The sequence below is a fragment of the Mesoplodon bidens genome, assembly GCF_964165515.1.
Source record: "Mesoplodon bidens genome assembly, chromosome: 9".
Classification (NCBI taxonomy): domain Eukaryota; kingdom Metazoa; phylum Chordata; class Mammalia; order Artiodactyla; family Ziphiidae; genus Mesoplodon; species Mesoplodon bidens.
In genome coordinates, this window is record NC_138166.1 from 77749838 (window position 1) to 77773345 (window position 23508).

Consider the following 23508-nt stretch of genomic DNA (forward strand, 5'->3'; position numbering starts at 1 on the left):
AATCACTCCTAACTTGTCTTCTTAGGAGGACATTAAAAACAAAGAAAATCTTTATATTGAATCATCTTGGGGGACGGGGGGAAGTAACACCTTAATGGAGTCTGGTATATACCTCAAACTGAACCTCCAACAAGCAAGGGGAGGTAGAAAAGGTCCAGAGAAAATGAACACAGCAATAAAACGAGGAAAAAGGTCTGCTAGAAATTCAGAGCCCTTTAATTCAGAGGCAACAGGTGAAAATTTTATAACTATTCTTATATATTCATTAAAAAGTAGAGATATAGAAATTAGAGCCATTTCCAAAATAAGAATATGGATGGTAGGAGGAGAGTGTTTCTAAGACAGATTAAAAAACAAACAAACAAAAACCCTAATAGCACATTTGTGAAATACATTTGTAAAATACATTTTGCCCCCCAAAAGTGTAGTCTAGGTCAAAACAGTAAGTTTCAGTATTTTATAGATCAATGACTGAGCCAGATCAGGTTGTAACATGTAAAGTGCACAATCATCAGAGCCCACTGCAAGCAGGGCCATCATGCTGCCCTGAGCAAGGAAACACTATTCTGGATAAACGTTAATTTAGTAAGTAACCTGGATTTAAAGAGAGAACCTGCGTTAGGGTCTCGGATCGACATACCGGATTTCTTCCAATTTCTTATAATTTAAACATTTCCTTTAGCCCAACTGTCTATGTTGGTCTAATTCATGAAGTTTTGTTAAATTCAGGCCTGAATAAACAGGCATTGTCTTAGAATCAATCAATCAACTTCAGGACAATAGATAAAAACACAGGTCAAGTGACACTTTCTTTCTTTCCTTGAGAAGTGGACTCGAGCTACATCAGGTAAATTAGAAGGGCCCATTCTATATCAACAAAATAAGCCATAAAAACAATTATTCACCAGGAGGGGAAGGTCTTGCCATTTAACAAAAACTAGGAAATAATGCAAACAGCAGAGTAAGTCACACACATTCTTATTTTATGTAATCTTCCCAACAGCCCTATGGCATTACAGATGAGGTCAAGGGATTTGTCCAAGGTCATGTGAAGGGAAAGTAAGAAGCTGATACTATAAACAATTCCACTTCCCTTCCACTTCCCAGCAGCTCCCTGCCATGCTCTAAGAAGCTTCCTGACAAAATTCCACGTCAATCAATTTGGCTTTTGCAAATTGCTCTGGGAATTGCTAATCCCTGCTGCCAACTAGCCACTCTAGGGCTCTGATGGGTTGTCAAAATGACTAAGCATGTGTGTTAGAACACTCGTCAGTCCCCACTGTGGGTAGGGGGCGTGGAACCCAAAGCCTGTGTCCTGCTCTCCTCATCCCGCTGAACCGGGAAGGGAGCAGAGACGCCTGCCCGGGCTCCCCCCACCTCCCCCGGGGACCCTGGCTGAGGCCCCATCCTGCCCGCAGAGCCCCAGAGGAGGCCCAGGACGCGGCCTGAGGGGAACTGAGCGAGGCCTGTGCGGCCCAGGCTCCCTCCTGCCTGTGTGTCGGTACTTGCCGCGGTCTCCTGCCTTTTTCCTCCTCATCCCACCTCCTCAGACACCTTGCTTAAGGGCCCTGACTCTTTCCTGCAAATAATGAGGAAACATGGTGTCCCAGCCAAAGGGTTCCCCCTCCCACCTCCTCGGGGTAGGAGGTTAAAGAGGGTTCAATAACAAACGCCCTGCCCCAGAAGAGAAATAGTCGTTGAGTTTGGGGTCAGAAGCAAGGGCGGGAGAGGCAGCCCCACAGGGTCAGTGCACCATGCTCAGGTCGGTTTGGTTTGTCTTTGTGTCTTTTTGCTTTATTTTGTTTTGTTTTAAACAATCATTAGTGAGATTTTTCTTCAGCCACCACTGTTGGCCTTGAAGCAGGGGGCTGCAGCCCTTAGTGTTTGTAAAATAAGAAAGAACACACAGCGTGGCCATGGTTGGGTTTTTTTTTCCCTCCTTTGAGAATTTTCTTTTGCAAAAGCAAATTTAAATACTTTTTTAATACTGAAATCTGTGGATGAAATAGAAGCTGGAACCCTCCTCTTAGACTATGCAGCCTAAGAACCTCATGGGACTATGAATTCACCCGAAATTTTCATTTGCCATCAGACCGAGCTTTGAAAGAAAAACTGTTCTCTAACCAGGATTGTAACAATAGTGTAAATACTATTTCAGAGTTGAAAGCTGATGGTGCAAATATGTATATAACACACTGTATTTTTACAATGATCACTGAATGACTCTACTCTGCCCCCTTTCTGTTACTCCGTATCTGTCTTCCAGAAACGTTACTTGCCTTTCCTTCTGTGGTCTCTTAATCCAATAACTGTATTACTGCCATTAAAGGATGCAGTTATTTAAAAAAAAAAGAAAAAGAAAGAAAAAAAGAACACTCATCCAAGACAGAAAGGACAAAGAAAAATGAAGTATACAGACACACTCACTGATACATTTACTATTAACAAACGACTACTTAATTAAGCCAGAAGAAAATACTACCAATTAGACTCCAAAAATATAAAAAAACTATCACTCCATTCAATCCACTTTTAACTCAGTGCTGGCCAAAGGGCAATGTAAGGAAACAAAATTTGCAACCCAAAATGTCTCTTTGGTGTGTTAATTATTTTGAGCTGGAAACAGTCAAGGCTCAAAAGACTCTTTGACCTTCCCCCTTAGCTACCTAAAGAATTTATAGAGGGTCTATAACAGGAAGGGAACTATCACCACAGATAACTGTAGTATGAACTACATGTGTAGACAGGGAGGAACCTAGCAAAATCTGTTTGTTAAAATTCCTCTAGGTGTCCCATTGCCACTGCAAGACCCAGCAAACATTAACCAAACATCTGCTTTTCCATCTCCACGTGAATTGCCTTCCTCCCCTTTGAAGTCCCAAACCACTACCCCCTACATCCCTCCTCTTTAGTCTTTAGCGGAAGATAGTATTTAAGGACTCAGTTGTCCTGGGTCTCCCCCATGTATACATAGTATTGAACTATTGATTTTCTGTTAATCTGTTTCCTGTTAATTTAATTTTTAGACCAGGCAGAGGAACCTAGAAGGGTAGAAGAAAATTTTTCCTCCTGGACAGCAATTTTAAATGAATCAACTGACAATCAACAGACGATTCTAATATTCGTATGAACTGGGGCTTTTCAAGAGGACTAAGGCAGGGGAAAAAAAGGTAAAAGTGCAAGCAAATAGATTCAAAGTACATTTAGGCCCTGTGATGGCTAATTTATGTGTGTCAACTCCACTGGGCCACTGGGTGCCCAGAGACTGTACTTTGTTAAACATTCTGGGTGTGTCTGTGAGGGTCTTACTGGATGAGATTAACATCTGAGTAAAGCAATTTGCCTTCCCCAAGCGAGTGAGCCTCGTCCAATCCGCTGGGAGACCTGACTAGAACAAAAAAGGCTGAGTAGGGCAGCATTTGCTCTCTCTGCCCTACTGTCTTCAAGCTGGTCCATTGGTCTCCACCTGCCTTCGGACTTGGACTGAAACTTACACCACCGACTTCTCCCGGCTCTCAGGCCTGTGGACTCCCGCCTGCCGACTGCAGACCCTGGGACTTCCCAGCCTCCACAACTGCATGAGCTGATTCCTTCTGATAGTTGTCTATCTCAGATAGATAGATAGATAGATAGACAGACAGACAGATGGTCTCCTATTGGTTCTATTTCTCTGGAGAACCCAGACCCCCTCTCAAGATCAAAATGTAAGAGACTAAATTTTCAGTCCCAGATCAGTTAGAGGAAAATGACATACTACTGAAATCAAAAGAATACTGCAGCTACAAGTCACAAGGGTAAGTTATTCTAATGTTATGCTTACAAACAAAAGTATGTTATTTAAAGAAAACTATTTGTAAAAAATACCTGCATTTATGTAAATAAAAGAGAGCAAGTGTTGGCAACTATCTGTAAAAGGGCCAGACGGTATATGCTTTAGCTTTGTGGACCATATAGTCTCTATTCAAATATTCTGCTCTGCAGTCGTAACTGAAAAGCAGTCATACACAATATGGAAACAAATGGGCCCAGTGGTGTTATAATAAAACTTTACTTATGCACACTGAAATTTGAATTTCATAAAATTTTCACATTACAAAATCTTATTCTTCTTTTGATTTTTTCTTTCCAACCACTTAAAAATATAAAAGCCAGTCTTGGTTCATGACCCATGTGGACCCATAGGTCACAATTTGCCAACCTGAGGTTAAGGAATGAATTTAAATTTTAAAAACTTTTAAAATAGAGGAATAAAAAACTTTCCTGACCATGCTCTAATATTCCAACATTTCTTGCTGGGCTATTTGTGGGATATACAATTCCCATAAGGCTTCTATGGGTCCTCTTAGAAGTACTAGTACAGAAGTAGGACAAATCAGACAACGCTGAGCTCTGTGTTCCATACGTGTTCACCATACATTTTCATAATCAACTGCTCTTCATGGAAGAAGCATATACTCCGTGAGAAGCAACATAATGGATCCTCTTCAAGAGAAAAGAAGTCCTTCCCTTCCTACAGATGAAGCTGTCCACCTACAGCAAAGATGGGAATAAATCTAGGAATGTTTTCCAAACGATCCCAGGAGACATTAAAAAAAACAGGGAAAATTAATCTTATTATATCCCATTTCATTAACTGTAAAATGATGGTGACGAGATCTTAACTGTTTTCTAAAGTGTTTAAAAGTGATTATTTTTGTAATGGGCTTAAAAAAGGGAGACGGGGGGGGGGGGGGGGGGGGGGGGGGGGGGACGGGTAACTGTGCATCTGATGTTTGATCAATCTTTAAAATTCCAAATATTTAGTTTTAAGAAAACTTTGCTTTAATAGAAAGCTATCACTATAGTAGGTGCAGACTGCTATCAAGTACCCATCTCCCCCAGATGCCACTATGCACACATCTTCACCAGGAGGGATACATTTCTGAAATAACGAAATGAAGAGGGTGAGAAGACTGCATTCATCTGAAAGAATCTTAACATTCAAACACTCAGTATGATATGTGAGCTGCTATCACCGTGTTATAAATATTGTGAATTTAATGGAATTTGGTGTTTTCTGTTGAGCAACAGAAAAATAATCCAATTACTATCTTAACAGTATTTTAGTTCTAGTAGGAGACTCTGATATAGAATCCTAGAGAATGGATGTTTTAAAAATCTACCATTTTAACACACATGTGTCAGACACTTAAAAGTATGACCCTATATGGTGAAAAGGAAATTTTTCGATGTCTACATAACAACTAGAAAAGTATCCCAGGTTTTTAAACTAATCTTACATTTTGACTAGAAGGGAAAAAAAAAAAAAAGCAAAGGAACTAAAAACAAAGTATTTGGGAAAGAAAGGAGGAGATCTGTATAATTCTATAATGCCAAGAATATATTCACTTTTTCCAAAGATCACTGAGCAAAATGTAAATGTATCCAATCTCCTGCAAAATGGCCTTCAAAAAGGTGAGACTGTAGAGCAACAGACCAAAAACATCTAAACAATGGCTCTATAGAACCAATAAATAAATCTTTTAGAAGAAAGCGTTAATGTTCTATTGAAAACCTTAAGAGAGGGATAAGAATGATCTAATCCTGGGTTTATAAGTTTTCTGAACTAATACCATATGGCTTTACTTATTTTCTTAATACAATAGCATCACATTGAAATTACACATTGAAATTACATTAAAAAGAGGATTAGTATCTAACTGGGCCTCAGAAACAGAATTAAAAGCATACTGTGGAAAAGCACAAATGAACCAGAGGCACCGCACCCTTCCCCACAAAATGTTCTGGGTGCACTTAGCTTTCCTCCACAGTCTGTCTACCCAGCATAATCTGCTATCCTTTGTTTTTATCTGCTTCTCCTGGCAGTGCCTGGAGAGAGTAACACTTCAGAAAACTTCCATCTGTTCTGCAGCAGCTGGATAAAACTTTATTCTCTTAAGAATGAGACACAACAAACTATAACTGTCATCCCAACCTGTCCCTCGAGTTAAAAAGCAGTTAGCAAAGAGCCCTGCTAATCATGCAAGTGCCCTGCCTGTCCTGACTTGGCCCCAGTGACTAGTGCAGGGAGAAGTAATCAAGCCTGCCAGGCCACATGCACACTACCCTCTAAGAGCAGAACTATTGCAACAGTGTTCACCCTACACTGAGAATTCCAGAGGACAACTCCTTCCACCACTGTGATGTGAATTTGCTAGAGACCTACAGTCTTTCCTCTTCAGAAATGTGGTATTAGATTTCTGAAATATTTCACTTGATCAACAGGCATTTAACCGTGTTTTCTGTAAATATCAATACTTGAAGTAATTAGAAACTAAATGGACATGTACTCAGCTTTCCCCATCCCAAATCTAACATAGTTAAGCAGGTTTCTCCTGACAAAAATATTTCGTGGGCTTCCCTGGTGGCGCAGTGGTTGAGAGTCCGCCTGCCGATACAGGGGACACGGGTTCGTGCCGCGGTCCAGGAAGATCCCACATGTCGCGGAGCGGCTGGGCCCATGAGCCATGGCCACTGAGCCTGCGCGTCCGGAGCCTGTGCTCCGCAACGGGAGAGACCACAGCAGTGAGAGGCCCACGTACCGCAAAAAAAAAAAAGTCATGATCCAGTTGAAGAAATGAAATGGGGATCAGATTTCTGTAACTGAGAGTACAAACATACCAAAAACAGAAAACAAGACAAAATGACATTTTGTTGTCTGCTCCTTCAGAGCTCCACAACTGTTGATTAAACAGCTGTAATGTAACCTACTTTAATCCTACACTATACCATCCAAGAGGAGAAAGATGGATGAATGGGTAGATAGAAAGAAAGAAAAGGATGGAGGGAGAAAAAGACATTATCGAGTACAAGAGCAAAAATAAAACTACATGTTAACTATAAGAAGTTGAACATAAGCAGGAAAAAGAAGTGTCTAGTTCACAAATCGCTACAAAATGAGACGAGAGAAAGGCACAAATTTACAGGAGAGTATAACTAGTAAACTATCTTCATCTCCTCATGTAACTATAATATTCTACATTATATCAGATGGGATGTTACAGGTTCCTATTCTGAGTGTTTTAGAATTCCCCTATAGGTTCACTTCATTTGTACGGTCTTTAAGTAGTCTGCAGAATTTCACTGCACCAGGGCAGACATAATTCTGTCAGTCAAACTTTTCATGTGAAGAAATGGAGGAGCAGAGTGGCTCCATCTGCCCAAGGGCCCTGGAGATGCAAGTTAGTAGCCATTTGCAAAGAACTGGTAGTAAGAAGGTTCTAGTGTAAAACTTTCTGAACCAATTAAAAAATTCATTTTTTTGTTGACCACAGGTCCTTCAATACACATTTAATGATCACCTAACTGCAGATGCTGAATGGTATGGAGAGTCAAGTAGTACACCTGATAACCATGATACTATCTAAACAAGCCATGCAGAAATTATGATGAAAATTAATGCAGACTCATAGCTACAGACGTCCACATAACTTTTTCTCACTAGCACACAAAAACCCACCAGGGTCCATCAATGGATGAATGACTAAGCAAAATGTAATATGTGTCTGTACATGGAATATTATTCAGCCATAAAAAGGAACAAAGTACTGATACAGGTTACAACATGAATGAACCTCTAAAACATAATGCTAAGTGAAAGAAGCTAGACACAAAAGATCACCTATTTTATGACTCCATTTACATGGAATATTCAGAATAGATAAATCTGTAGACAGAGAAAGTGGACTAGTGGTTGCCAAAGGTTGGGGAATGGTGAGTAACTGCTTAACAAACATGAGCTTCCCTTTTAGGGTGATGAAAATGTTGTAGAACTAAACAGAATACTATGAATGCACTAAATGTCACTGAATTGTACACTTAAAATGGTAAATTTTATGTTATGTGGATTAAATTTAGTTTTTAAAGGAAATTTAAAAACTCACCAGAGACTAGAAAAATAATGAACAGATGAAAATTAATTAGGTTATAAATAAGGCAGATGTAAGTAATAAAATAGCTTGAATCAAACGAACAGGCCGATGAAGGAGACAATGAAAGAATACTGATGGGGCAAACTGTGGAAATTTAGAGGCAGTGGAATACAATTTCCTCCTCTGAGAGAACATCAGCTGGCTCTATTTTAGGAGCAGAATAAAATTCACAAAACCTTTTAAAGTTCCATAAGATGTTATGGAAAAACCCGAACGAACTTTTTGGCCAACCCAATAGCTTTGTGAGGGCCCAGGCTGCCTTAGTCACAGTATCCACCTTACCTATAATTACTGGCACATATAGGCACTCTCATATGTCTAAATGAATGTAAAAATTGCTGAATACTGAGACTGCCCATTTAAGACCTAAAATATGTGGTAAAAAAAAAAAAAAACATTCTTATGATTCCCCACAGGGACTACTTTTCACCATTCAACAATCTCTTTGTCCTTTGACCCTCTCTCCAGTGACTTTTCCCTTTTTAATGTATCTTCTTTAGTTATGAAAAGATTAGTTAGTAATTCTTTTTTAATTGTAACATATATTAGGTTTATTTAAAAAGTCACTTTAACCCAGTGGTGCTCAGTCTTATTTTGACTCCCTTTTAAACAGAAGCCCCCTCCATTGGGGATTTGGGGGCGGGGCGGGGGGCAGCGGGGGCTGACTGCGTCCTTTTTTTTTTTTTTTTAAAACAGGGCTTTCAGAATGAGTGTTGTTTTTTTTTAAACGGCTACAAATGCTTGGCTTTTTTATTTATTTATTTATTTATTTATTTATTTATTTATTTATGTCTGTGTTGGGTCTTAATTTCTGCGCGAGGGCTTTCTCTAGTTGTGGCAAGCGGGGGCCACTCTTCATCGCGGTGCGCGGGCCTCTCACTATCGCGGCCTCTCTTGTTGCGGAGCACAGGCTCCAGACGCGCAGGCTCAGTAGTTGTGGCTCACGGGCCTAGCTGCCCCGCAGCATGTGGGATCTTCCCAGACCAGGGCTCGAACCCGTGTCCCCTGCATTAGCAGGCAGATTCTCAACCACTGCGCCACCAGGGAAGCCCAGACTGCGTCCTTTTTAAAAACCCTCATTTATGGGTGATTCTGAGAGATCCCCAGGTTGAGAATCACTGCATGAAACTCGTTTTATTTCTTACTATCAAGAAATGCTAGTCTTTAATGAGCTGAGAAAACATTACACAGAATCTGTGAAACAAAGCTTCTCACACCTGTATACACTGGAAAAAAAAAAAAAACCCTGTGATTTAATTAGTAAACTGCCAGAGAACTCAAGAGACTGGCAGCCTGTAAAAAGAGATAGTTAAATGATATGACCAACCCGGATGCTGATTCTGCCAATCTGTTGCTGAATGGCATGAGTTAGTAACTTGTATGTTCTAAATTAAATGGAGATCCCTTTGTACTCAATGATGCACTATATGAATAACATTAAGGTTTCCCTTAATGTAAAATTGTAAAATTTGACAGCATACCATTAGTCCTGAAAGGTGGTTAAGAGTTCAAGGGGTCTGGGATTTACTGTCAGCATCAACCTCTACGTAACGTCTATGGGAGTTCATAATTTCTCAGTAAAATTGGGAAACATACACAAACGGACCTACTCTATGGGTTGTAAGAAATAAATGTGCATATGAAAGCACCCGACACAGTGCCTACTAAGCAATCTAATATGTAGGATCATTGTATTCATATTCTTTTAGGCCAAATAAAAAGAAACAAAGAAAAGGTTCTGTCAATTAAATAGTTTTGTATGACACAAAATTTTAAAAAGCAAAAGGTAGAGGATGATGAAAACACAAAAGATTATACAGCTGGAGATCTTAATCTCAACGTCAGTCCAATACCCATTATTTAGATCTAGGGTCACAAATCGTAACATATGGTAGAAACTGTGAGGACAGCGGCAAACAAATGGGAAAAAAAAAACAAGAAAAAAAAAAAAAAAAAAAGGAACGTACAGCACATCCATCAATGACACCGAATGCCAATGGGCCGAAATAGGTTTTAAAAAAATAAAAAGTACTTCCAACTTAGAAGACACTAAAACTTTACAAGTGAGCCAAGACCGCCCTCCTCAGAGTTCAAATGCAACCTACAACTCCATCCCCGCCTCTTTATAGAGCACTCGGCCCCCATTTCCGACCCGAGCGGGAGCCCCCGAGCCGGCCACGCGCCCCAGGTGCCAGTCACAGGCCGAAGCGCCAGGTGCAGTGGCCGCCCCGCCCTCCGCGGACTGGCCGGCGTACTGGGGATACCCGCGCGGGGGCGGCGGCCCGGACCCCCGGCCAACCACGCTCTGGTGCCCTGGTCCTGCCGCGCCCTGCCCTCGGCGGGACGCGCCACGACGACCCGAGCACGCCCGGGCACACCCCGGGCCGGCGGTCGCGGGGTGAGCAGAGGATGAAGGTGAATGTGGGTGCCCGGCTGCCCCCAGCCTCCCTCCATCCTCCCCGCCCTCAGCCGCGGCTCCGTCCGCCTCCCCGTGCGTCTCACCGGCCTCCCGCCCGCCTCTCCGCCGCGCGCGCCCGCTTTCCGGCCTCCGTGCGGTCAGTCTTGCCGGAGGCCGACAGGAGCCACCGTCGCCTCCCGCTCGCTCCTCCGCTTCCTCCCGGGTTCCTACGGCTTCCCCTCACCCCCGCGAGTGGCCAAGAGGAAGCCAGCTAGCCGCTGGGCCGCCTCCCTCGCTTCCCCGCCGCGACTAATGGGTCCCGCCGCCGGGAAGCCGCGCCCGCCCCCTGGCGGTGGAGGACCGAACGGGCGCCCCGCAGGCCGGAGGGAAGGGCCGTAGAGCTGAGAGGGAGGGCTCTGCGGCCCCGCCCCCCGCCTGCGCTATGCTTTCGGGACCTGCCACGTGGGAGCCGCAGGGGCGGCCGCCGGCCGCACCCCAGAAGAGGGCAAATAGGTATCGCCTCTTCCCACCACACCCCGCCTTGACCCACACTTCCATAATCCCCACCTTAGAGGAAGAAATTTTAAAGTAATCAGTCCCATTCTAGAAGTCCACCAGCTAGGGTATAGGAGACGGTCATATCAACATAAGGTCGTAGGCGATTTCCTTTTGACTCCTTAAAAGCTAACTAACCTACAGTGAAAATACTACCTGTAGGAGCGCTAGAACGTTGGTAACCCCAAAGGTCTGACCCAAGGAGAAAGGTAGTGCTTGTATTTTGCACCTCACTTTTGTTTCATTTATTTAGGAACGCGACAGTTAGAAATGTTTTTCTCCTGTACACACCTTTTCCCACGATTGTGCTGTTAATTGAGAAGTCAATCCAAGTCCCACTATCCAAAACTTGAGAACACAAAATAGTTTCATAATTCCGATACATATTCCAGAATAATTAATAACTATAACTCTCATCATTAACTATTATTAGGTAGAATATCAGAACAGTACATGGTTGTAGAAATTAAATTGCATTAAAGAAATAATAGGGTCTACCCATAGTTAGTCTTCTACCAAGTCTTAACTTTCCTGCGAAAATATAAAACACAGAACTTAAGTAATAGCTATGAATTTGGAAGTTTGTGTTCCATGGTAGGAGGAGGAAGCAATCAATGTATTCTGAGAGCCTTATTTTGCTCGGACCTTGATGGGCCTTTGGGAATGTGTTCACATTTAATGCTCACAACTCAACCGAAGTCAATATGATCTGTATTTTGCTTTAACCAATCAAAAAACCAGGACTCCAAAGTTGAGTTTAAATCACTTGTTCAAACACATAAGGTAGTAAGTTGTGAAGCTGGAATTCCAGGCTAGTCCATCTAGCTCCAAACAAACAAGGCACTTTGTTTCTTATGATACCAAAATACAACGTGTACTGTCACCATGCCTTCCCTAGCTCCTCAGGTCCCACTGAAAGAATTTAGAAGCCTCTTGATTAGGGAGGTCAGGCCATAGTTGTGAAAACAGTTTTTTGCTCCCTAACCAAATTGGCCTGTATGAAAATGACATATGCTATATTGTTATAGCAACACACTTGAAACAATTTCTGGACTGAAAGTGTGTTGAATATCCAATGACCGTAATATGTAACTTAGAACCCTTCAGTAGGTAACGAAATTAAGAATAGTGGGTCACAACCAACATTTTGTTGTTGATTCACTGAAACAGAATAGAACAAAAAACATCAGAGTTCACAGCACAACTTGAGGATAAGTATTGTTTCATGAAACATTTGTACAGTGTTAAGTGTGGTTGAGTAGGTTACAGTGTCCTGGCCTACAATGTAAATTATATTTTTTCATAGGGATTGCAATGTTTAAAAGTTGGTAAATCACTTCTTTAGAGCAGCTGTTAATCAGTTTTTTCACCTACCTTTTTACTTGGCAAGAGGTGGGGAGGCAGGAGAAATAGTCAGGATTAGTGATTGTGTTTAATAAGACTACAGAAAACTTTGCAGCTCCAAGAGGCTTAATCCAAAGAAGTGTTGCTATGTTACATAACAGGTAATGATAATTTATATTTTTAAAGCTGATATTTATTATTATTTGTTTTGCGCCAGGCTCTTTCCTAAGCACTTTATATATATTTACTCATATAATCCTCACAATAATCCTATAAATACAGAGAAGAAAAGTGCATGACAGAAAGAGAAAGTTGTCCAAGATCCTGCTGCTAGTATGTGGCAGAGACAAGATTCAAACCCACATGCCCAAAATTCAAACCTCAAAGCTCACTCTTGTCTATACTTAAAAAGAAAATTAATTCTCTCTTCACTGGGTACAAGGTTTTCTATAAAACTATAATTTATACTATACTATTTCCCACATAAAGATTATATAATATTGCTAAAGGTTAAACTTGATGAAAAGCCTCAGAATATTAATTGGACCCATTCTCAAGCAGAATATTTCATTTGGCATCAGTTATCTGTATATGGAGTAGTATACTGCCTGCCAATACAGCCACCAACAATTCCTCCCATTCCTGTAAATTCGTGCCACTTTTACGTAGAGTCTGTGTCCCTCCTCTGCAAACTAGGCTGGCCCTGGGACTTGTTTTGACCCACAGAATGCAGCTAAAGTGCTGCTGTGTAACTTCTGGGCCTTGAAGCTTCCATTTTCTTAGGATCCAGTCATCACATAAAGAAACTCAGACCAGGCTACTGAACGAGAAGAAACTACGTGGAGAGAAAGAGAGGCCAATGCAGAGCAACTAAGCCCATGCACCACAACTACTGAGCCTGCGCTCTAGAGCCTGTGAGCCACAACTACTGAGCCCGCGAGCCACAACTACTGAAGCCCACACGCCTAGAGCCCATGCTCCGCAACAAGAGAAGCGACTGCAATGAGAAGCCCACACACCACAACGAAGAGTAGCCCCCGCTCACTGCAACTAAAGAAAGCCCACACACAGCAATGAAGACCCAACACAGCCAAAAAAATAATAAAAATAAAATTAAAAAACAACAACAACAAAAGAAGTATTAGTGGAGGAGAGGCCTAGTTAGACCCAAACCATCCAGCCATGCAGAGTCAGTAGATGAGTGAAGCCATCTGTGTGGTCCAGCCCCAGCTAAGCTCCTTGTTGAGTGCACCACATGAGTGACCCCAGACAATACCACGTGGGAACCAGCCAGCCCACAGAATCTTGAGAAATCATTGTTTTTGTTCCTTTTAATTTATTATTTTTTTAATTTATTTTTGGCTGCGTTGTGTCTTCGTTGCTGCGCGCAGGCTTTCTCTAGTTGCGGTGAGTGGGGGCTCCACTTCCTTGTGGTGTGCAGGCTTCTCATTGCCGTGGCTTCTCTTGTTACGAAGCACAGGCTCTAGGCGCGCGAGCTTCAGTAGTTGTGGCTCGCGGGCTCTAGAGTGCATGCACAGTAGTTGTGGTGCACGGGCTTAGTTGCTCCGCGGCATGTGGGATCTTCCCGGACCAGGGCTCGAACCCGTGTCCCCTGCCCTTGGCAGGCGGATTCTTAACCACTGCGCCACCAGGGAGGCCCGAGAAATCATTGTTTGTTGCTGTTTTCAGTTGCTGTTTTTTGGTAGTTTTTTTATGTAGTGATAAGTTACTGAAACATGGAGGAAAAGGTTTGTAAAAAGACAAAGTAAAAATAAATAAACAAATACATACATACATGCATAAATGCAAGCTGACCAGTCCTAGGAGTGGGATGACATTAAAATATTAAAGCATGCTTATACTGGATTGTAAAGTCAAACTTGTAGAGAGATAGCCAGGGACTCTCCTAGCTTTTCAAGAATACCAGGGGGAGGGAAAAAACAGAGGTAGACTAATAAAAACAAGAGTAAAAGTGTCAAAGACGATACCTACACTAAGTTAAATAGCACACCCAGGTGTGGCTTAAAAACTGTTGTTCAGAATGTTTACAGAAGTGTGCATTCAGGACTCTCAAACTTCCTCCAGCCTATAGGTATAAGACATGGGACACCAGTGTTACCCTCTCATCCTACCAACTCCTTTCCTGCCAAGCTAAATGCGTCATCAGTTGAGCCAAGTTTAATCCTAGTTGTCTCTGTAAAGACTCCAAGTTTCCTGACTTCTCTTTCTCACAGCCTGTGTTGAATGAGTAAGATGGACTTTTGCCTAAACGCCTCACCCGAAACTCCCCTCCTTTCCTTTCCTTAGATACATTTACCATCTTAACATCAATTTTTACCATTTTAACTGTTTTTAAGTGTCCAGTCTGGTGATGTTAAGTACATTCACATTGCTGTGCAATCAGCACTACCTCCCACCTCCAGAACTCTTTTCATCTCGAAGAAATGAAACTCTGTACCCATTAAGCAATAGGTCCTCATCCTCCTGTCTCTCCAATCCATTGCAACCCTTCTGCATTCCATTTCTATGAGTTTGACTACTTTAGATACCTCAGATAAGCAAAATAGTATCGTTTAAAAGACTAGCTAAAAAAAACAAACTAGCAAGCCCACAGATTTCATGACACTGTATTTGGTCCATAAGTAACACAGTCTATACAAAATAAGTGGTTTAATTGACCATGAAACATATGTAAGATACAATGAAATCACTATAACAAATGTATTTTTATGTAAAGAAGTACTCTAGTTTTCCATCTATTACTGCTTTTCTAGCAACATACAAGAAAATTATAGAGACCATAACAATTTGGATTTTTTTAATGATATCTTTTTGCTACTCCCTAGGAAATTTGGGTTTGGATTAGATCTTTTAATAGATCTTTCAGTGTGGGAAAATTTGGCATTTTTGTCTTGGTTATAAATCATATTAAATAATATACTGAATATGGTAACCCACATCTAAAATATGTATTGTAATCATGACTGCAAAGAAACTTCCCTTTCCCTGAAAGTATGTATGAGTGTGTATTATAAACAATTATTAAGATTACTAGCGGTTTCTTCAGAAGAATAGCTTATTATTCTGTTTTATAAAATATTACTGGCTAGAAAAATTTCTGACTCAGCATCATAATCTAAAAAACACTTTTTGAAGTCTTATATGGCAATGTTATCTGTTTGTAATGCCAAGCAAAGATACAGAAGCCAGAGATCAGCCTAAATACACACACACACACACACAGAAACAACACATATCTTGCATGTACACAATACTCACATAGTCTGTGAGGTATTTTAAAATATATATTTATCAGACCTTGGGAGAAAATAATATTTTTTTTACTGCTACAGAGCAAATGGGAAAATGTGACTGCACCCCTAATTCTAATTAAATGAATGAATAAGCCTCACATAAAGTCATCTAAAAAACACTTCTTTCCACATTTCATTTAAAAAAAAATCTATCAGAAAATCCTCTGAGAAGAAGCAACTGAACAAATATGGAACAAACTTTGTATTTTCCTAAAACATAATTGCTTCAGTCTGTAACTTGAGTCCTTGATTAAGAACTGAATACGAGAACCCTTTAGTCTAAGCACAAAAGGATTCACTGTGACTGTGGTATTTTTATTAAACATTAAGATCTCTAGTTACATTAAATTGTAATGCATTGTTTGCTTTGAAGGGCCAAGCCACAGGAATATGGGTAACAAAATATCATCCAATGGATAGTATTGCATTAAGACCTGCTCTCTAGTGGATTTAGTGGTCACTAAACATAATTCAGCAACACTCCAGGAGGCCAAAATCCCATGTGATTACAGCAGGTCTAAGAAACATAGTAGCAAAACAAAATAAAACAAAGCAAAACCTATTCCATGCTTTGCTGCCATCTTTGTGTGTTCTTTTCACGTAGTTTTATACACTCTTAAATCTGTTGAACCTTTTTCCTAATGTTACTCATTTCAATATCACCTGTCCAAAGAATTAGATGGAAACATTGGAATCCCAGACCATGCCATTGACTTTCAAATCCTATAATCTGTATGACTTATGCAAGGCTGTATGTGCAAAATGCCTTTCCTTGATAATACCTGTGACCTAGATAGGGAAGGGAATCAGTCTACCTACCAAAATTTGTTTCATGAGCCACATTTAATTTTAGGTCAATTTCTATTGCAGTTTCTTCAATACCACCCCCCCCCACCCCTCCACCAAGATACCACATCTGAGCTATTCTGAACTTGTATCCTGATTAAATATGAAAGGATATTTATGAGTCCCTAACCTGTTCATTTTTTGCACTTTTATTTTGAAATATTTCTTGTAGAACTGCTGTGGCCTCACTGAGTTTTGGTACATATTTTTAAGCGTAATTTATTTACCCAGAGAAGTTCTACTCAGATATAGCATCTGGTATTTTGTGGAGTTCTATCCAATACTCAAAATTTCCATCTCTATTCCTGAAACAAAAGCCAGGGAAATTGCTCACTTCACTTTAAAGAGCCAGGAGTGGGGAATTTAACCTTCAGTTTCTATAGATTCCAAAATAATGTCACCTTCCCAAATTCCATTTCTCTTCTGTACCTCCGGGACACCCCTCCCTGACCGAATCATTGAGATGGGAGAGTTGGGCTGGATCTGGAGTCAGACAGATGAATTTAGATGCTGGCTCTATCTATCACTAGCTGCTAGGTGACCTTAGGCAAGTTGCTTCCTCTGTCGAAGCCAGTTTCCACCCCATAAATGAAAACAATAACAATTCCCTGACAAAGTTTGGGTTTTTTTTTCTTTAGTAGTGGAAAACATTTAGTATAGTTTTTAGTATAGGAGATAAAACTCATTTGCCATATGAGAATGAGAGAATTCTTCAATGCCCTCACCCACCGTCCCCCTGATCTGCCTGCAAAACTTTGATGAGATATCTGCTTATCAGTTCAGACTGCCAGTTGTCCTGGAACTTTGCACGGCCTTACTTTGGTTCTCCCTAAAACTCTTCGGACTCATCTTTGTAAGGCTCTGTTGTTCAGTTGTTTTCTGTACTACTGCTTCATGGACAGCTTGTCTGATTCATAGGAGATGACACCTCATGGCTCTATCCAACCCAGCAGAACCATCATCTCTCCATCACCAATGGTAGACCTAAGTGGTCAAGCTCATCACTGGTGCATTTACCCTTTTCCAGGAATCCAGAGGCCACATGGCTTACTATTATTATTATTATTTTTTTTTTTTGCGGTATGTGGGCCTCTCACTGTTGTGGCCTCCCCCGTTGCAGAGCACAGGCTCTGGACGCACAGACTCAGCGGCCATGGCTCACGGGCCCAGCCGCTCCGTGGCATGTGGGATCCTCCCGGACCGGGGCACGAACCCGCGTCCCCTGCATCAGCAGGCGGACTCTCAACCACTGCGCCACCGGGGAAGCCCCACATGGCTTATTATTAACTGTCTGCACCTGTATCTTAACCTAAACTATTTACTCTCTCACATCCTTAACTCATCTCCTGAATTCTCTCACAGTTCCTTACTGGAGACGGAACTTTTACTTATTTCTTACGTAATCACCATTGTACCTGTTCTTCAATCCCATCCCTTTTCATTTTTTGGTTTGTTTTGATGGAAGAAATTTTCACATACTGAGGTATGGGGAAGTCATTCTGCCTTATATAAGATTTGGCTTGAACTTTATGCTACCTAGAACAGTTTGTCTTATGGTCAGGAAAACATGCATTGTACATCTGCTTTAACCATTAAAGAAAAGAATGCATCTAAAAATCAAAATAGAATGACTGCAATTCAGGCATTCATAATGGAGCTAGGTGCCCGCTGTGGTTTCAGACATGTTACTACATCACTGATAACTTGAATTTTCCAAACTGTATTGAATTCGAGGACACCACCAGCTGTTCTCAAAATAATATCTGCTAGCAGCTGCCAGCTGCAACCTTATTTTTAAAGATTTATTTATTTATTTAATTTATTTTTGGCTGCATCGGGTCTTAGTTGCGGCACGCGGGATCTTTGTTGAGGTGTGTGGGATCTTTTGTTGTGGAGCTCGGGCTTCTCTCTAGTTGTGGGGTGTAGGTTTTCTCTTCTCTAGTTGTGGCGTGCAGGCTCCAGGGCACATGAACTCTGTAGTTTGCAGCACGCGGGCTCTAGCTCAGTAGTTGTGTTGCATGGGCTTAGTTGCCCCGCTGCATGTGGGATCTTAGTTCCCTGACCAGGGATCGAACCCACGTCCCCCACATTGTAAGGTGGATTCTTTCCCACTGGACCACCAGGGAAGTCCCAGCATCCTTACTTCTTGCCAGCTCCAACTATAACTCATGTAACTAACTGTAACCTTGTGATTTTTGCCTTTATAAACCTCCTCCTATTTGTAGTCGGATGAAACACAACTCAAGTGCTTCTTGAATCTGTGTCTCCTGGGCTATAGCCCTCAGTTTGGGTCAAATAAAATTCTTTTCTATTCCTATTATAGATTGTTTATTGATTATTTCCATCAACAGTTTGTCTGTTTGTTTGTTGTTGTTGTTATTGTTCAGTTATATCCTGTCTCTCTTTGAGCCTCTCATACATGGTGGGTCATTTTCCCCGCCAGAGGGCTCAACATATTATTCCATATAATGAGAGTCTTCTCATTTGACATTTTAGTGCATTTCCCAAGGCAAGGATTGAGTATTCCCAGTGTCAAAATAATGTCAGGTGAACAAAAGATTTCCCTAAATATTTACTGAATCAAAAAAATTAATTTGCTGTATAAGACAACTTTAAGTCCCCTGAGAAATTTTAAATAACTTTTACTTTCAAGAGAATACACACCTCCTGGCAACCACTAACCTGTTATCCATCTCTGTAATTTTATCATTTCAAGAATGTTATATAATGGAATCGTACAGTATATAACCTTTTGGAATTGACTTTTTTCACTCAGCATAATTCTCCTGAGATTCACCAATTTGTTATCCTCAAGGGTAGTTGGGGGTGGGGACATAAGGAGGTGGGTATGGTTATAAAAGGTCAATCTGAGGGATTCTTGCGGCAGAAGAATAGTTTTGTTTCTTGACTGAGGTGGTGGATATGTGAACCAATAAAGGTGATCAAATTATATAAACTAAATACACACACACATCAATGAGTACAATTAAAATTGGGGAAATCTGAATAAGATCATTGGATTGTATCCATGTTGATATCCTGGTTGTGACATTGCACTATAATTTTGTAAGATGTTACCATTTGATTTTACCAACTGGGTATCTACATGTGAATGTACATGTGAATCTACAGCGATCTCAAAATAAAAGGTTTTAGAATACACAAGAGGCATTTTTGACTATTAGAGTAAGACAGCATTCTTGAAAAATCATGTAATTTGAATGGCAGTTTTTGAAAGTGCCTGAGGAATTTTGCACCCGAGATTTTAAACATTTCAAACAGTACATATGCGAGGTGCCTACAGCAATTGTCTTGTTAGTGTCTAAGATAAAAATGGTTCTACTATTATACACAGATATAATGGAGACTAATTCTACAAACAGCCCAAGGGAAAGATGGATATGTTAGTTTCCTAAGGCTGCCCATAACAAATTACCAAAACCTAGGTGGGTTTAACAGCAGAAATTCATTATCTCACAGTTCTGGAGGCTAGAATTCTGAAATCAGGGGCTGAAAGGGTTGTGCTCCCTCAAGGATCTAGGGGGGAATTCTTCCTTTCTTCTTCCAACTTCTAGTGGCTTCAGGCGTTCCTTGGCTTGTGAATGCATCACTCCAATCAATGTGTCTATTGTCTCCTGTCTTTTTCCTTTTCTCTCTGTGTCTTTTCCTCTTCTGTGTCTTATAAGGACACTTGTCTTTGGATTGAGGGCCCGCTGGATAATCCAGTATGCTCTTATCTCAAGATCCTTAATTACATTTACAAAGAAACTTTTTTCCAGATAAGGTCACCTTCACAAGTGCAGGGGTTGGGATGTGGATATGTCTTTTGGGGGGGGCACCATTAAAGCTACTACAATGAGCAATAATTAACTCATCCATTCATTCTTTCAAGAATATTCTTTGAGCTCCTAATAGGAACATAATATCATCCTAGGAAACATGATCCATGTACCATGGTATCTATGAATAACTTGTAGTCACATTGTGGGAAAAATACATGCCAAAGCTTATGACAGTAGATACAAGAAATGCATAAATACAGGTGAGGGCAGGGGTCAAGTACAGGAGATCCAAGAAGGTTAGTCCATTGTAAACTTCTGTCAGGTAGATTTCTCATGGGCTATATGAAAGAAAAAATAGCTTAAATTGGGCCTTAAAGGGCAGTAGGCTTCATTTCAGGCTTGAAGAAAAATGTGGGCAAAAGTATCGTGGTGGAAATGACCCCTGTACCCAAATGTAAGTATGAAGGAAATAAAATTAATGAGGGCAAATATTGAGGGAAAATTTACATTGAGGCTAGATCCCAAAGTGTTAATGTAATTAAGGAAGTTTATGATAAAGGAGAGTTTTATCATAAGTTTATGATAAAAGTTTATGATAAAGGGGCTTCCCTGGTGGCGCAGTGGTTGAGAATCTGCCTGCTAATGCAGGGGACACGGGTTCGAGCCCTGGTCTGGGAGGATCCCACATGCCGCGGAGCAATTAGGCCCGTGAGCCACAACTACTGAGTCTGCGCATCTGGAGCCTGTGCTCCACAGGAAGAGAGGCCATGATAGTGAGAGACCCGCACACTGTGATGAAGAGTGGCCCCCGCTTGCCGCAACTAGAGAAAGCCCTCGCACAGAAACGAAGACCCAACACAGCAAAAAAATAAAATTAGTTAATTAATAAAAAAAAAAAGTTTATGATAAAGGAGAACCATGAGATGTTTCTTAAAAGAGGGTGGCAATGATTGATTTTATTTGTGAGACTCTGACAGGGAAGTACCCCAAATGAGAGATTATCTGGGAGCTCTGGCATAGGGCTCCCAAGAAGAGACTAAGTTCTGAGCTCACCTTGCAAAGGTGGGAATCAAAAGAAACTGAAGGGTATGCAAGATACCCAAGGTAGGCTTTACAGGGGAGCGCTCAAGTCATGTAGAGCCTATATTAGTCAGGCTCTCCATAGAAACAGAATCAATAGGCTAATATATGTAATCGGCTCATGCTTTTATGGAGGCTAAGTCCCCAAATCTGCAGGGTGAGCTGGCAAGCTGGGGACCCGGAAGAGCCACTAATGTAGTTCCAGTCCCAAGGCCAGCAGGTTTAAGACCTAGGTAGAGTCTGAAGGCAGGAAAAAGCTCATGTCCCATTTTGGAGGCAGTCATGCAGGATGCATCCTCTTTTACTCAGAGGAGGGTCAGCCTTTTCGTTCTATTCTAACTTCAACCTATTGGATAAAGCCTACTTACATCAGAGAGGGCAATCTGCTTTACTCTGTCTACAGATTTAAATGTTAATTTCATCCTAAAATGCTCTCACGCTAACACCCGGAATAATGTTTGACTGAATAGCTGGGCTCCCAGTGACCCAGTCAAGTGGACATATATAAAACTAACCATCACAGGGCCCCACGGTCACAAGGACCCTGCTTGGGGTTTAATGCTCTGTGGTCACTGTCTTAAAATTCTTAACAATTTTATCTTTCAGTCTGTGTTTTGTAAGTGAAATCTGATGGGGCAGTGAAGCATGTCTTGGATGTGTGGAGCCACTGTTCACCAGTTATCCTGTCCACCTCCCCAAGCCTCCTCATCTCCCCAGGGTGGGTTCTCTACCACCAGCCTCACGCCTCACCCTTGGTGTCCTTGGCTGTGCCCAGCTTCCTTTCCCTGCCCTGGCCTAGTGATCACTGCCACCCTCTGCCCCACTGGGGCCTCCTGCTGGCAGGGAGAGGATTACAGATGGCCATGCATGCTCTGCAGCATGTCACAGAGGGGCCTGGAGGCCCAACCCCAGCTGGCAGGGCCACGACATATTCAGTGGGTAACTCCCTGGGAGCAATCTCTTGTCCCTCTCCCACCTAGCCACTAAGCATGTCCTGGCACAGAGGTTGTAATCTTATGGGTCATCGCCCACTGGGGATTTCCTGATCCCACCTGGGGCCTGGAATGTGATCCAGCAGCTAATGGGACAGTGGACCTGGCCGCCAGTAGCCATGGGGCGGGGACTGAGTGACCCTATGTTTTTATTTATTTATTTATTTGGCTGCGTTGGGTCTTTGTTGCTGCACGCAGGCTTCCTCTAGTTGCAGCGAGTGAGGGCTACTCTTCATTGTGGTGCATGGGCTTCTCATTGCGCTGGCTTCTCTTGTTGCAGAGCACGGGCTCTAGAGCGCAGGCTCAGTAGTTGTGGCGCACAGGCTTAGTTGCTCCGCAGCATTTGGGATCTTCCTGGACCAGGGCTTGAACCCGTGTCCCCTGCAATGGCAGGCGATCCTTAACCACTGCACCACTAGGGAAGCCCCGAGTGACCCTATGTTGAGGGAGTGCTTCATTGAATCATAAATGAAAAAACACCAGGACAGACTGAGAGGGAAAGACTGCTTAGCTCCTTTCACGGTATCTTTTTTTCTGCTTTTCAAACAGGGGTGCTGCATTTTTATTTTGCACTGGGCCCCACAAATGATATCGTAGTTTGGGAAATACCATAAAGGGATACCAGACAGGCTTTGGGATGGAATGGATGTGAAAATGCAGAGAGGAAAGGTACCAAGATTAAGATTTTAGATGACAGAGAAGGTGGAAAGCTCTGTTGCCAGAAATTGCCAGTCAGAAAGGGAGCTAATCTCTGAGGAAGGTGACCAGCCATGTTAGGTATGTTACAATGTGAACTTGTTTGGACATTAAGCCACCAGGGCTAACATTCAGGGCCATTCTTGCTGAGTGGACCCCGATAGGTTCCTCTTCTTGGCTCTGAAGCTGTGGTACTGCCCCCTAACTCTGGGCAGGCTTCCTTCCACTAAACCTTCTAATCTCCCAACTCCCCCAAAGCTGCTCTTTGCATGAGGTGCAGAGAAGCCGAGTTAGCTTAGAAGAGGTCACGTGCGCACATCTCAAGAATGAGGGAAAAGCTTAAGCGGCTGCTGTGACATCTGTATGTTATTGTAAAGCGCTTCAGCCTTGACAACCTGATGACACATTTGTTTTAATTTGAGCTCGACTCTAGAGTAGTCAGTGCCTTAATCAGAAATTCACAATTTTGGGGTTACCTCTTCGTGTTTAAGGAAGGCTGCACCCCAGAAGCAGCTATACCACAAGGGCTAC

General features: G+C 41.9%; 1 protein-coding gene across 1 annotated transcript in view; it reads right to left on the reverse strand.

The window, feature by feature from the left end:
* FAM3C (FAM3 metabolism regulating signaling molecule C) overlaps nt 1–10689 on the reverse strand; it is a 47719-nt gene extending 37030 nt beyond the window's left edge. The window contains exon 1 of the mRNA XM_081243617.1: nt 10473–10689. The gene's annotated coding sequence lies outside the window, so the exon portion shown is untranslated. The remainder of the gene's footprint in view (nt 1–10472) is intronic.
* Between the last annotated feature and the right edge of the window lie 12819 nt (nt 10690–23508).